The sequence below is a fragment of the Branchiostoma lanceolatum genome, chromosome 15, assembly GCF_035083965.1.
Source record: "Branchiostoma lanceolatum isolate klBraLanc5 chromosome 15, klBraLanc5.hap2, whole genome shotgun sequence".
NCBI classification, from domain to species: domain Eukaryota; kingdom Metazoa; phylum Chordata; class Leptocardii; order Amphioxiformes; family Branchiostomatidae; genus Branchiostoma; species Branchiostoma lanceolatum.
Window position 1 is genome coordinate 14,560,148 of NC_089736.1, and position 15,295 is coordinate 14,575,442.

The window sequence follows — 15,295 nt, forward strand, 5'->3', positions numbered from 1 at the left end:
AACAACAAAATACCATAAATGTTATGTAACCTCAACGTTATTTGGAATGTAGACTAAAAACATCCAACATTTGGGGTAAAAAGAATCTACAGATCTGCCCAATTTCCTATAAAATTATTGGAGGTAATGGTACCTGGTAGGGGCCTGATAAATATTACACTGCTTCAACCATGTCAACGCGTGAACTACAAGGTTCCAACGAAAACAGCACGCCCCCCCCCCCCCTTTAGAAGTTGGCTTTACGACGATGCATGCAAACTTTATAGTAAAATGCCACTGGAAATCAACTTAGAATCCTTTAGGAAAACACCACCCTTCTGAGGAAACCGGGGAGTGATTCAAATTGGTAGGGACCCGATAAATATCACACTGCTTCAACGCGTGAACTACAAAATATTTCCAACGTAAACAATACGCCCCCCTCCCCTCTTCGTCAAGTTACGAAACTTGAGGGATCTTGAGCTAATTTTTCATAAGAATTGTCCAGTTCCTTTATGAAGAACTACAATTTTTCGGCACTAAACACGGGGTATTTCAAACAAGTAGGGACCAGACAAAATTATATCGCATCAACAGAAAGAAGAAGAATACGTAACGTTACTTTGTTGTTGTTATATACACGTACAGCACACGAACAACTAACGTAACATTACTAAATGACCAAACAGAAAATTACTGCGTGCAACTTGACATGGTCTTTTACTTACCTGCCATGCTTGGGTGGTTTTAGGTCCGGTCCCGCACACAACGACTCGAAATCAACTTCCGTGCCATGGATTTACGACGAACCTTTTTTTCCAAAAAGTCATAACAAGACTCACAACTTGCAACGTTGCGCAGTCGCAAAGTTTGACGCAGCGATGTGCTTTAATTGCAAATTTAAAAATACCGGTGAGGATACCATGAAACTAACATGCATTTGCACACTTACGTTTTAGTCTCAACGATCTTTTACACAGCAAGGAACTCACGTTTCTCGGCATGCAAAATATCGCGCCTGTTTTCAAAATGGCGGCCCCGCTGCCATGTGGAACTTGTTTATTTACATTCTGGTCACGTAATGTCATCACGTGACCGCGCTAGCCGGCGCGGGGCGCCAGTCTGGCCTGAGCGCTTTGTCGCGCGTGCAGGGGTGTCTCGCGCGGCGCTTCCCGTGGAGCTGTCAATCCATTTATTGAGTCAGAGTCAATTTAGTCTTCTGCATCACAGTATGAACCATTTTTTTATTGGTGAAGGACCCTGGGTTCCCCCGTCTTCCTCTTTAAGTTATTGCTACCTTCGCTGACAAGGTTATGCAGAGGGTAGCGTCTGTATGTGTGTGTGTAAAGAAGCAGAATAACTGAAGAAGGCCCGGATGGATTGTCTTGATAATTGGTAGGTGGGTAGATCTTGATGAGACCTGGGATTGATTAGATTTTGGGTCCCCTAGCGGCTTGTTACGGTACTGCAGCTGATGAAGTGAGAAATATGAATAGATATCAACTATGCAAATGTAGACCTCATTTGCATAACCAATGCAAAATACTATAACTGAAGATGGGATTGAGTGATGGTCATGATTTTTGGTATGTAGGTAGCTTACGTGAAGCTTTGTACGATTAGACGGCAATTAGGCAAATCAGATGCCAATTTGCATAATAAATGAGGCAATTTTAAAACTTGCTGAAATCCATGATATGACTTCAAATATGAGATATTTGTAACTGAGAAAGAGAGTAATGTTGATAAACAGAAAATATGCAAATGAAGACCTAATTTGCATAATTAGTGACATACATCTATTATTCCATACTGGTAAATGACGGCAATTTCATACTTGTTTTATTATAGCATATGTAAAGATTAAAATAACACTTGAACAATTCCAAGAACGCTCTAACGATGACAGAAAAAAAATAGAACAAATGCACTCTTGTATGTTTATCAGCATATTTTCTAGTTCTCTAGGACTTCATACACTTTCGTGCGATCATGAGAGGAAACTGGTACTTCTTGGAGTCCCACGGCGGCTGGATGGTGATGACTTCCCACGAGATGTTCTCCTTCCTGAAGCCTGCTTTCATGAGGTGTGAGATCTGGGTCCCCTATAAGAGTAATTTGGAACAAGACATGATTTTAAAAAATCTGGGTGGGGTCACCTGAATTAATACTAATAATTGTGTCAAAGTACTGTCAGTGTCAAAGTCCATTATATCAAAACAGTTGTCCCTCGCTTTTTTGTTAAAATCCGCTTGTTTTGTTAATTTATCTTTTTAAATACCCCGAACATTTCGACGGCATATTGCTTCAATACAAATTCTTGTACTCAATACGTTCCCGGCTGTTCGCCGTGCTCTAATCTTCGTCTTGAGTACAATCCGGACGCTGCCCTCACGTTCGTAGAGCTAAACTTTTGATTTGTTTTTGAAAACGACGCTGACAGAACACGAGATGTAACTTTACACTTTTACAAGTAAGGTCGATATTTTCCAAAGAGATAAACATGTGCATTGTTTATTCAAGTTTCAAATAACCCTCGTACACAAGCCATTACCAACGAATGACACGATACCGCATTGAATGATTTACTTAAATAGGGTAAGGTACGCCCTTTTTTGAGACCCACTTACGTTAGTAAACCTGATGCTCGTTCCTTGATTTTACAATTACAATGAGTTTGATATCGAAGGAATTGAAATTACACAAGCTTTGTAATAATTATACATAATACATTAACATTGATAAGGACACAGCAGAAATATATTATGCAAAGACATGTGCGCATGTGTATTCATATGCGTATGTGTGATTTCTCTGAAGAGCATCCTTAGACTAGTCGACCAAAAACAACCCCAAAATACCTTGAGCATGGTGTCGATGTTGTCGTACTTTTCCCTGAGTAGTTCGCCCCAGGAGGTAAGGTTGCAGTAGGTGAGCACACTGCCTGACTTCAGTAACCTGAAGGCGTGCCTTCCAATGAAGTCAAACTGATGAGTGTGCCACTCTGTGTCCGACAGGGGTTACGTGTCGTACAGAATACCTACAAATAAGGTTCTATGTATCCTAAGACAATGTCCACTATTACTATTACTATTACACAGACTGCGGACACATAGGTCCATATATGACATATAGAAATACAAAAACAGATATGACCATCGATAACGATTCTTTGTTCTCATGAACACTGATTATTGAAAAATTTGTCATGGACGCTGATTATTGAAAAATTCTTAAGACTATCTTCACCCCGGATATTGTATATGAGCATTTTGGATTAATAATGCTGCATAAGCAGACCTCTAGAAATTTGCATTTCCATTGCGTGTCTTACGATATTATAAGAATTTACATCGACGTCGAAGATAAGTGCCACATAAAGATAATATAACATTTACCCAAATGTAGCTAATCCAATGGATGACATCTACACAGGCGTTGTCTTCATATAATGCAATAAATCAAACAGGCATATAATGGTCCGAACAATTCTCACGGAATGCATAGAAAAAGAAAACTTACTGACCATCAAAGTACCCCGCAGGTAGAGTAGGGACAACATCCTGCCACATACCCTTCTGTTGGAAAATATGGTAAATACACCACTCGGATAAATGTTTTAAAACAATCCAGGTGTCACAGGCCGGTTAAAACGGCCCAATCCCTGTTGTTCAAATGTTAGGGCCTTTCAAAGCGGCCCTATACTCAACACTATGATTACTAGGTCCTGTCACTCAAAAATTATATATCTGATGTTCAAGATTTAAAAAAAATTACGTTTTATTTTAGAAAAAAAGCATATAAGTGTTCCAAAGGAATTAGAGTATGGTAGAAGCTGGGCTCAAAGACCACCCTGGTATGTGTGAAATTCGCCAAACAATACCTTTTTCAATGTCATACACAAGCTTTGAATCAAGAGCTGGAGAAAGCCCAAGGTTATTTTTCTATAATTCTGACATCAAAATGAAAAGGGTATGTGAAATAACTATGACTTAATCACAGAAATCCTTTCAAGGGAGGTCGCTGTTTATGTTTTAACTGGTTTATTACCATACTGCACATTTGTTGTTGCAAAATGTAAATCGCCTGACATTTAAGCATTAGTGTATTTACACCGTATAAAGACTCCCAACACAACCAGACAACACTTGTAAACTTTGTTGATTCAGTGACCCATCAGTGGCATAACAAATAGAACTTATGATTTTAAATTGCTAATATAAGATTTACTTGTGTGATTATGTTTTTTTTTTTATTCTTATACATGTACATGTTGTTACAGGTCGGAAGGATGACCAAACCCTATGGCCGGACACAGACTGTGGATGTATAAATACATACCTAATAGACACACCAGGCCCATTTCATGGACAGGCTATGAAGGCGAACAAATCTCTCCAGGCCTACAACCTGTTTGTGATAGGGCACGTTAGGGAGTGTCGGTAACACATTATAAGCAGGGCTCGAAATACTGGGTGCCAGTGCACCCAATTTTGGAGCTGTGCACCTAATTTTTTTACTGTGGGTGCGCTGGTGCACCCAAATATTTTCGTACGGTTTAATGTGTAAAGATATCACTGCACACTAGTAGACAGCATATTCTTGACGTGTGAGTGTAAGAAAATAATAGAATCTTTGTTGTAGTACTTGTGTAAGATTTTGGTGTTAGAATTTGAGTTAATTTCGACTTTGAAAGCTTCAAAACTGGGTGCCGAGATCGCGTGCCAAACACGCATGGACTTCCTGGTCCGGCTTGCTACACTGGACAAGAGAACGCTGACTTCCTCTCGTTCCCGGGCTCTTCACAAGTCACATGATCAAAACATGACGTCCTTTGTTTCGGGAATTTCCGACACTTTCTGTAATAACTTCAGGAACGAAAAAATGTTAAATTCGCGTATTTCCGTCTTAACCTCGCTAATCTCCGCTGTCATATCGTCACTGTCTGAGGGTCGGCAAAATTCGGCTTTAGATTTCCTGGATGTTCATCCCGTCTCAAACATGTCCAAGCAAATTTCCTTCTTGCGATTTCTTCAAGGCCCGAGATCAGGGCATGAGTGTCATAGAAGCGACGATAGCGTCCCTTCAAGCCCTGGTGATTCCAGCGATGAAGCTGAAAGCCAGGAAGGACAAGAAGCACCGCCTTATCAGTCAGAGGAAGGAGAAACATCCAGTTCTTCCGCCGAGGCAGAGGGGGAGGGGGGTGCCCACGTGCGCCAGCCTGAAGTAAACAATAAGATCGCTGGCCCGTCCACGGTGTCACTTCCCCGGGGGGGCCCGGAAACGGAGTCGGAGCTGGACTCGGAGTCAGAAGAAGAAGATTTTTCGGAGACAGAAGAGACCGTCAAAAGACCAAGGCATTGCGTGAAGCTTTTTTTAATGTCACCCAGTAATCTTTTAAATATAATGCTTTCCTTCATTTCTTCCGTTGCGTTGATTTTTTTTCTTCACCGCTAACGCGCTTTGACCCTTATTCGTCACTAGTTAGTCTTATTGAAATTTTGTCGAGAAAATGAATGCACCACAGTAATTTTGTACTCATATCAAAAAAATTATTTTGAATGATGATTAAAAAATACATTTTTCATTCGAATTATTTTTATCTTTACTTTATTTTTCAGGTTATTCCTGTTTTTGACTTTGCAACTAAAAAATTTGAAAGCGTATCCCAATGATCACAGTGACCAATATTTATTTAGAAATGTAACATACCATTGTAACATACCTTTGTTTCATAAATACAACGGAAATTCTATATTTTCTAATGATATTCCATTTACAACTTTTCTGACTTTTGAAAATTGTCCGTAAGCTCAGAAGAGGGACAGTAAGGTGTGTGATCAGGTTTCGCTTACAATAGTTACATTCTACTTTATTTTATGTGGTGCACCCCAAAAATTTTTGGTGCACCCAATTTTTTAGGTTGGGTGCACCAGTGCACCTATTCCCAAAACTGAATTTCGAGCCCTGATAAGGAAGGACAGAGTGTGCTTCCTTAAGGCAAATGTTGTGCCAGGTGTGTGTTGGAATGCATTGTAACAACATTTTCAAACTTACTTGAAGTGAGAACTCTTGAAGATGAAGACAGAGTTTCCCATCATAATTAATTGTCAGATACGTGTTTGTATATCTACTGCATTAACTTATTTCTGATGCTTGTGTTTTTTAGGTCAGAGAGTGACAGATGACCCCCAAAACCCCTGGGGTATGCTAAAGAAGATGGAGGGGTATGTGGTGGCAGCCCACTGCACCTACATGGTATGAGCGGGGGAACTACTGCAGAGACGGCTCTGTAGACAACACTACGATGCAGCCCGGCGATCCACGCCCACCGTGACGTGCTGTTGACCTGAACCTAAACCATTCTACTTTTGCATGCGTTTTAGTAACTTACTGTGATTCGCCATTACATACGTGCCAATATCTTGGAAGGACATGGTTGTCAGTTTACATTACATATCAAAATGTTGTATGTGCTTTTACTTTAAATTCTAAAAGGCATGTTTTTGCACTTCTTCCTGGAATAGTTACATATCTATGAATCAACGACTTTGGGATGATACAAAAATATGTTGACTTTTGATTTATTACATGATTGTTACAAGTCTTTCAAAGCAGCACCAGAGACCCCGCGGTCTACGCCGGAACAGCAGGACAACTCACCACCGTCACGTGGGTGACTAGAAAGACATAAGAGATAATAGGATGACAAAAAGCAGACTATAAGAATACACGTTTCAACATCTTGTCCTTACTTACACATGGCATTATAACATCTAAGTATGATAGATGACTTCAGAGATGGACATTGTGCCAGAGACTACATCAAGTTCACAGGAACAGCCAGAGTGCACACAGTGCTTTACTTATTCAAGGGGACAACAGTCCAGTCGCTGCTGTCCCCTGTTGTTTCTATTTATCTGGCCGACGCACCTTTAAGGAGAAGGGCCTAGAGATTCCCGAACGGATGGATGAAAAAAGCTTAAATTAACATCCATATATCTGTTTGCATCTTTGACCACCCTTGGTAAGCGTATTTATCCCTATATACAGTACATTTTGGCCTACAACTCCTACTTCTTCAAATGAAACGTCACCAACGCCACTACTATTGGCATTAACATCCCAACCGCCGCCTCAGATCAATATATATAGTGATCTTCCAGAAAAGCGACAGAGAGGATTGAAAGGAACTCGGTAGTGAATGTGCAAGTCTTCTTTACGAGATGACAAACACAGCATATAACCTCCAGGACTAAAGCTACCTGCCATCTCTGAAGCATGAGCTGTCCAGCAAGATGGAGGGAATGATGGCATGCGCACTACATAATCACAGCCCTTCCCTCGGAGAAAGGGGAGATACCTGACAACCTGAATTATCTGCTAACTGTGCCTCAAAAACACTCCTCTGCAAATAGTTTAGGTCACCAAGCTAAGTTAATGAGAAGTGCACTTAATGTAAATGTGAACAAGAGGAAGAAAGGTTTATATCCCGAAACACCTGTGGTAGACAGTAACTTGAAGACTGTTAGACTGCAAATGGGAGGCAGAGGCCGAGACCGCTGTAGGTGCCGACTATGTCTATGATAATGAGAACTACGAACGGTTGGCGATCCAAGAAACAATGCTAATACAATGGGACAGACAGACTACAAGACGACTAGTGGCTCAAAGACAAGCATATCAACTCTGCACCGCATGTCATATAAAGTGAATATACCTCCATTGGTGGCCTGAGGGGTGCGTTGGTTCTGGCGGACAATACGCACCATCCTGTCGTAACATCCAGTGACTGTCTGCAAACGCACAATGTTGGGGGTCATCTGGTCCTGTCTACATCCACTGGTGGGAATATAACGGTGTACGGTTCCCTTTCATACGCGTACGCGTAGCGAACTAGTCCATCTGTACAGTCAAACAGTTCACGCATGCAAAAGGAACATCGTTCCTGTAATTTTCATCTCTGCTCAAAGGCAACACTGTAGCACTTGTCGGAAAAATTCATCCAACGCATGTCGTGTTTGACCAAAGCCAGATAAATGATAATTTGGAGGACTGCTTTGAGATAAAGGCCATCAACATTTCGCACATTAGACAGATTACAGTGTCAAGGCACTATCTGTTGTCAACACATTGCAACTGGTATGAGCACATGCAGGCCATGGTCAACCATGATCATGTGTGACAAGTGTATTCAGTGGTTTCACTATCCCGGTGTCAAACTTAGTGAACGCAAAGTACATAACATAGTCACACGAAAGTAGTATACATGATTTGTCGCTTTCGCGGCGCCATTTTGGGTAATTTTTCTAGACTGCTCTGACAATGTTCTTCCACTCATCAAGTAAGGACCAAGACCTCATCAAGAAGCTAATGAATGTATACAGGGAAGGAAAGGCCTTTATCTACTATACCTGTGATTGTCTACAAGAGGTGAACTCCAGTAAGAGAGATGGGCTTGTCGTCTTGACAACAAAGTGTAGGCAATTGGCCAGAGTGAACAAGTATCCACACAAGACATGGATGTGCTTTCATTAAAATAGTATACTGCTCCTGTACAGCTGAGTGAGTTAAAGTATCTATCAATGGAAAACTTCATTTAACACTTTTACAAAGTGCTTACTCTATGTTGCTCTCTCAACAACGGATAATTTTTTCTAAATGTTCAAAGTTATGAACGTTTATTACATGTTCTTGCCCGAGGGCTAATTTCAAATACATTTAACGCAAAAAGAACGGACAGACAAGGAAAAATATAGTACACTACAACTCTAGTTTAACAAATGACACTAAATTCTAACAATCACACTCGTACATTTTTGTGTCCAGACTGGGGCAGACGTGCAGTCATATCGCAGCGCTGCAGTTTAAGGTGGAGGCAGCTGTTCAAAACAACCTGGAGAACCCAGCATGTACCTCTAAAACCTGCGGTGGAATGCTGCCAAAGGGAAAACCGTGCAGGTCACGAAAGTAAAGGACATGTTAATCAAAAACAAAAAAAAACTTGCAAGACTGGTGTGTACACATGGTGCGGTACTCGGAATTTGGAGTTGATCCTTCCACAACTAATATTCAAATGTACTTATACAGTTGACCATGCAAAGCTCATCCACTGTCACAAGTTCGCTGGTCTTGGAGAGTACGTGGATGCAGTGAGCCAAGCCAAACTATCTGAAGCTAAAACCGAAAAGTAAGACATGTAGAGCAGGAGGAAAGTCGAAACGTCCTGGCGTATTATCAATGTCAGATAGAGAATCTAGTCGGAGGAACTCATCGGCCCACAAGCAGGGTATTATAAGCGAACTGCTACCCTTCACTGCAAAGTACCACGACAACTGCAACTTCTATAGCTGCCGCCATCGTCAACGGTACGGTGCCTATCTGAAATAATAGAGGACCATGGCCATGAGGGTGGTAGTTTAAGATGGCATTTTAGGTCATGGGAAAGAAAACACAATTCTTTATTATCCGTGCAAAAGACTCGAAAGAAGATGTGTTGACAATAACAAGTAAGTTTGCATTCGATATCAGAGACCTGCAGATGACGCGAATGAGGTACCTATTTGTGAAAGTTCATTTAGAAAGACTAGGTGAGATAATAATTACATTTCAGTTGCATTACAAACTACATGGACGAATGATTAAGTTTCAATTCTTTGTAGACAATGACATATTATGCTTTTTATATACATAAAAAACATTGTCTGCTATGCTGTTCATTTTTTTGTGTGCAACAAACAACTTTTGCTTTGTCTGAGAACAAAGTAAGTAAAACTGGATTTCATTTCATAAATTTATTTGTCCTTAATATGATTTTAGGGAATGTACTTTGTAGAATAGAAACTAGTTTCTCCGTTAATGAAGGTTAAAAAGAGTTCCATGCATTTTTGTTAATATTTAGAATCGTTACAAGTATTGTATTGACTATTGATTGGTCTAAGCATACTACTGTCTTAATGAAACTAACCTTAGACGTCACAATTTAGTACTTATCTTGTCGATATATATTGTTTTCTTTAACTTCTTAGCTCACAGTGCTTGTGCTACTAAATTTTGTATTGCTTTAAAAAGCTCATAATACGCTGGTACTCGTACTACTTCATTGTTGTTACTCTGTCAGAAATCCTATGTAAGCACTATTTGCAGACGACAATTAATGCTTCAGAGTGATCCGTTATCAAAATTACTGATTGAAATAACAAGAATGTTTGTGTTAACTATACGACTGGAGAGTAAATTCATACCGTGGAAGTTGAGTTTTAACCTATTTAAATGCAAAGAGTTAACATTTACACGTCGGGTCCATCCGTTTTGATTATCATATGTCTGGTTCAATTTTGACCGTATTAAACGACATGTCTGATCTAGCAATCGAAACAAAATCAGACCTTTATATGGACCATCATGTTGCAAGAACGATGGCTAAAGCAATTTGGATTTATAAAGAGTACTTTAGAAGATTTCTGTATCACGATGTATGGTTCTATCTGCCTGAAGCTAACATGGTATGATGGGATCATCCCCGATACGAGATCAAGCTCAAGATTCTGGAATATCATGGGGGGGGGACTTTTAATTTCGTTGTTTAACTGATTAACAATGAGAACCCCAACTCTATGTAAAACACAGTGGTTCCAAGCCAATTACACGAGGGGAATCATTTGACTGAATTATGAACTTGGTGTCTGAAGCCAATCAGTTGTAGACCAAGCAACGGAGGTGATCATCTTTTACAGATGCTGTAACAGACATTTGCAAGCAGTATAAACTTAAGCAATTCTACTACAATAAAAATGATACCGTTTGCATATAGGTAAACCCTAATGCTTATAGAAGAATTAGTGATACATACGTGAAAAAAATGTAGGGAGCGGGATATAATGACCCCGTCAACTTGCCCCTCCTGGCGCCAAACGGTATTATAGGTCATTAAAGGACGATGCTGTCAGGAGTGAGAAAGGAAAGCATTTGGCCCATAGGAGGAAGGCCAGGAAAGCCCAACGTTTGATGCAGGTGAAGTGATAGCCTTTTATACTTAATTACTCCAATAGGATTATGCTCTTTGTTCCTCCTGTGACAAAAGAGATCTCCAGAGTGGGCGAAATCGCTAAAGAGATTGCTTTGTTTTTTATACTCTATTAGATTCAGTGTCCGAAATGCAATTAAGCAATTTGCAAGCAATTTTCAAGATTTGCAAATAGAACAAAAGTCTGAACTTGCAAGTTTAGATTACTGATGGATCGAGTTAGTAGCAAACAAAGGGGCAGACGTTAGTGTTGTGTTGCACAGTAGAGGGTATACTATGATGATATAACAACTGCAACGTTTCTGTTACAGAAGACAAACCGACGCAGGAAAGCCATGGAGAAGTCCCCGGAGTCGTGGCAGGAAAAATCTCGTAAGAGGGCACGTGAAATAAAGGGAGTAAAGTACCGATCATCTGAATCAAGAGGAGACAAGCAGGACCCTTCTGTTTTCTTTGTCCGTCATTTTGAATGGGAAACTCCTATATAACTTGATACGAAAGGAAAAGAAAGCAAAAAAAAGGGGGATCACTATGCTGATTGGCTGATTACAAAACGGTATGTATGACCAACACAGGATTCAGACTAAAGTCGGGATATATTCTTTCTTTGTCTTAAAATAACATTGACATTGCACCACGCATTGACAAAAGTATAAAATATTACCCTTATTCACTGTGACAGATTCCGTTCAATGTTGGTTTGTACGCATTTTTAACAATTTTAATTGCGAATCTTTTAATGATTTCAGCCTGGTTCCAGCGCGCGGGAACAAGTGTAACCTGATATTGTTAAATCAGCAGCCACGTCTGTAAGGAATCACGGTTAGCGTAACTGGTCGCACAAATAGATGACCTAGGGAGGCAAACGGACCGGCCTATGTGATCGTTAATGTTAATCTAACCGATGGAATAGTTTAATCTGTATCCTGATATGTTTTGATACAGATGATTCTGTTTACCTTTTGTATATCTTTTTACTCTTCATATTGTGTAAGTAGGCCGGTGTAGGTGGTCTTTTTCACATTTCACACAAAGGCCCTTTTGAGCGTTAGATGTTGTGGACATAGTACATTTTGTAGCATTGTGGGCATGGTACATTTTGTAACGAAACAAAAGCAGCTCCCGTTTAACAAAGCCAGCCTGTTTCCAAATCAATAACACAGCCAGCACAGTGTCGCTTGTTGGTTGAACTACTCAGCCACCCATCTTATGAAGCTCGGGGTCTGACACCATGTATGTGGTGACTCAAATGGCAGGTGTCAGGCAAACGGACCGGCCTATGTGATCGTTAATGTTAATCTAACCGATGGAATAGTTTAATCTGTATCCTGATATGTTTTGATACAGATGATTCTGTTTACCTTTTGTATATCTTTTTACTCTTCATATTGTGTAAGTAGGCCGGTGTAGGTGGTCTTTTTCACATTTCACACAAAGGCCCTTTTGAGCGTTAGATGTTGTGGACATAGTACATTTTGTAGCATTGTGGGCATGGTACATTTTGTAACGAAACAAAAGCAGCTCCCGTTTAACAAAGCCAGCCTGTTTCCAAATCAATAACACAGCCAGCACAGTGTCGCTTGTTGGTTGAACTACTCAGCCACCCATCTTATGAAGCTCGGGGTCTGACACCATGTATGTGGTGACTCAAATGGGTGGAAGGCATGACTGGATTGGAACTTCAAAAGCAGCACAGCTGGCATACATAAAACAGTATCTGCTGAACGGTCTGGGGACAGTTCGCAACAGTTCATTGTTAGTGGGCCTAGCAACACGGCCATCTTTCAAAATGTCAATTGTGTCAGGGCCATTAATGTCAGCGAACGGTTGATTGGAGAGGGCCCCTGTGCCTGCAAATGATGGATAAGCTAGTGGAGGTCCTACCGTACTCACCATGTGGAAGGCCACAGAAGAATAAACTCTATCACTTGCGACCTTGGCTGACATAGCTTCGATTCATAACTGCTGTAAATATTTTCAGTACCTGCTTTTTTGTACTCTCAACAAGGATCTGGCTACTGTTTACAATTATAACAGTACGGAAAGACCCGTCGACATACGCTAGACATGCGCGCGCACATACATTTTCGCCCGTTTCCATGAAGATATAGGTAAATCATACAAAGCAGATTTACAACGAGGAAATACATGCTGTAATTTACAAATAACCAAAACCTGCCAAAGTCTATTGCAAAGTCACAGGACTATTTATGGAAAAAAAAAGAATCTATACTTCGCTATACCTCAGCTGTGTGTTTGAAGTTATGGTCATCCTTCATTAGTGTCAGCCAACACGGTTTCTAAACACGAATCAATGAGACAGCTCAAGTTTTGAAAGTCTTTATTTGTGTTTAGGTGTGTAAAACATCTGACCTGCCATAAGCCCAGACGTCGTACCCCGCGACATGCTCGTAAATGACGTCGAATCTCACCGCGGTATTGCCCCTAAGGGTAATGGGCGCTTTTGCAAGTGTCGCCCTAAGACAAAGACGAAAAAAAAAAACGTGTGTTAGTATTGCGTAAAACTTTCTAAAACCCTAAAGCCCCCGTTACACTTGTGCGTATATACGTCCGCATGAGTTGCGTACGGTTTAGGTAATACAATAAGTATGAGTGTACAGGGCCCTAAGGTGAAGTTCATCAATAGGTCTGTACGTCATACTAGTATATTCCGAATCTACTCACGTGATCTCCAGTGATGTTTTTACCCCCAGGTTGACGGCCCGCACGTCCGCCCAGGTGACATGAATGCGGCAGAGATTGACGGACGGGTGTTGTCCAGCGATCTGTAATTGATAAGCGTTGCATCATACCACAAGAAAACATTACCGCGGATTCCTACTCTCCAATATTTAGCTGATATAGTGAGCATTCGCCAAAAAGCCATTCTTGCTTGGTATTCGCTACAAAGCCAGGTAAGAATAGTCACTTAAACAAAAGAAGTGTGGTGGCACCCAGTGACTTTTAAGGAGAGATTGGAATGTCGAATGAAACAGCATCAAGTGATATATGACTATAGACCATCCCCAGAAACTTACCTGGCTGATACAACTCTATTCTACTCTACTTTTAGAGATAGCTACCTGTACAGGTTCATCCCAGTTCGATGCAATGATGTGTACTCGGTCAAGCTTGACCCAAGTTGCCATAATGTTGTGCCTCGGACTGACTTGTGCATATCGGATCGGAATGGTTCACACAAGTGCCAAGTCGAGCAAGGTAGCTCATAAGCACAATTTGGATTATAGTCTTATTCACAGTTTGCATATAGTTTCATGGAATGTCTACTTACATTTCTTACATCTAATCCCGTTCACGGCTATTCTGCGTTATACTATGCTGTGACTATCTCTTGCAATGAATAAGTTCACTACACCTGTGAAAATGTGTTCTCGGTAGCTCTTGCACATTTTCTGAGTGTATCTCTTTTTTCCCTGTTTCTTGGCTCTTGTTTTCTTCGGCTCCGGAACTTTTGTCAAGGCTTTACCTGATGAGATCTCTTGTGTACTTTATCCGTTTGTAGAGCTGCCCAGAAGATTCCGAAGCACTAGCTCTATTGGCAATCGAAACTTTCACATTAATTCATACTTTGGTTTGAGGCACTATAAAAGACAAAGACAATACAAGAGATAAGGCTGGTTCTCGGATTTGTGGCCGTGTTTGGGAAGACCCAGTGCTACATGAATGGACACCCCGAGACAAGCCCTCTATCGTGGGAAGATGGCAGCCCAAAAAAACTGCAGACTTCTTGGTTCAGGTTGTCTGCCAATACGATTTAACAAAAACTAAAGGATTCCAGTTCCGAGGTTCGTTCAGTAGAGTTTTTTTGTGTGAATTTTATCTAGATAAGGTACCCTTGAGAGATCCATGGGATACAAGTACAAAAAATAACTCCATGCACATGTAAGCAATACGTAAGTTTGTGACGTATTGAATACATGTCTTAATTAACTTCTTTGTGTGTCAGTATGTGTGTGTGTGTGTGGGGGGGTCAATTCAAAACCATCCATATAACCACAATTTTATGTTCGAGTACCAAGCTTCTATGGGTTCCAGCGCATACTACAAAATAGAAACATTTTTGAACCTGAATGCACCATAATTAAAGTCCTCCAAAGCTTATCGTTGAGAATATGCATGTTTGTCTCTTCTCCATATCAACAACATATTTTTCATACTCTGTTTGGCATATATGTTCCCACAAATTTGAAAGGATAGCCTGGTCTGTTCCCTTTGGTGAAAATGATGGTACATTTTGAACAGCATATTGCCGTGGCTTATTCCTGGAAT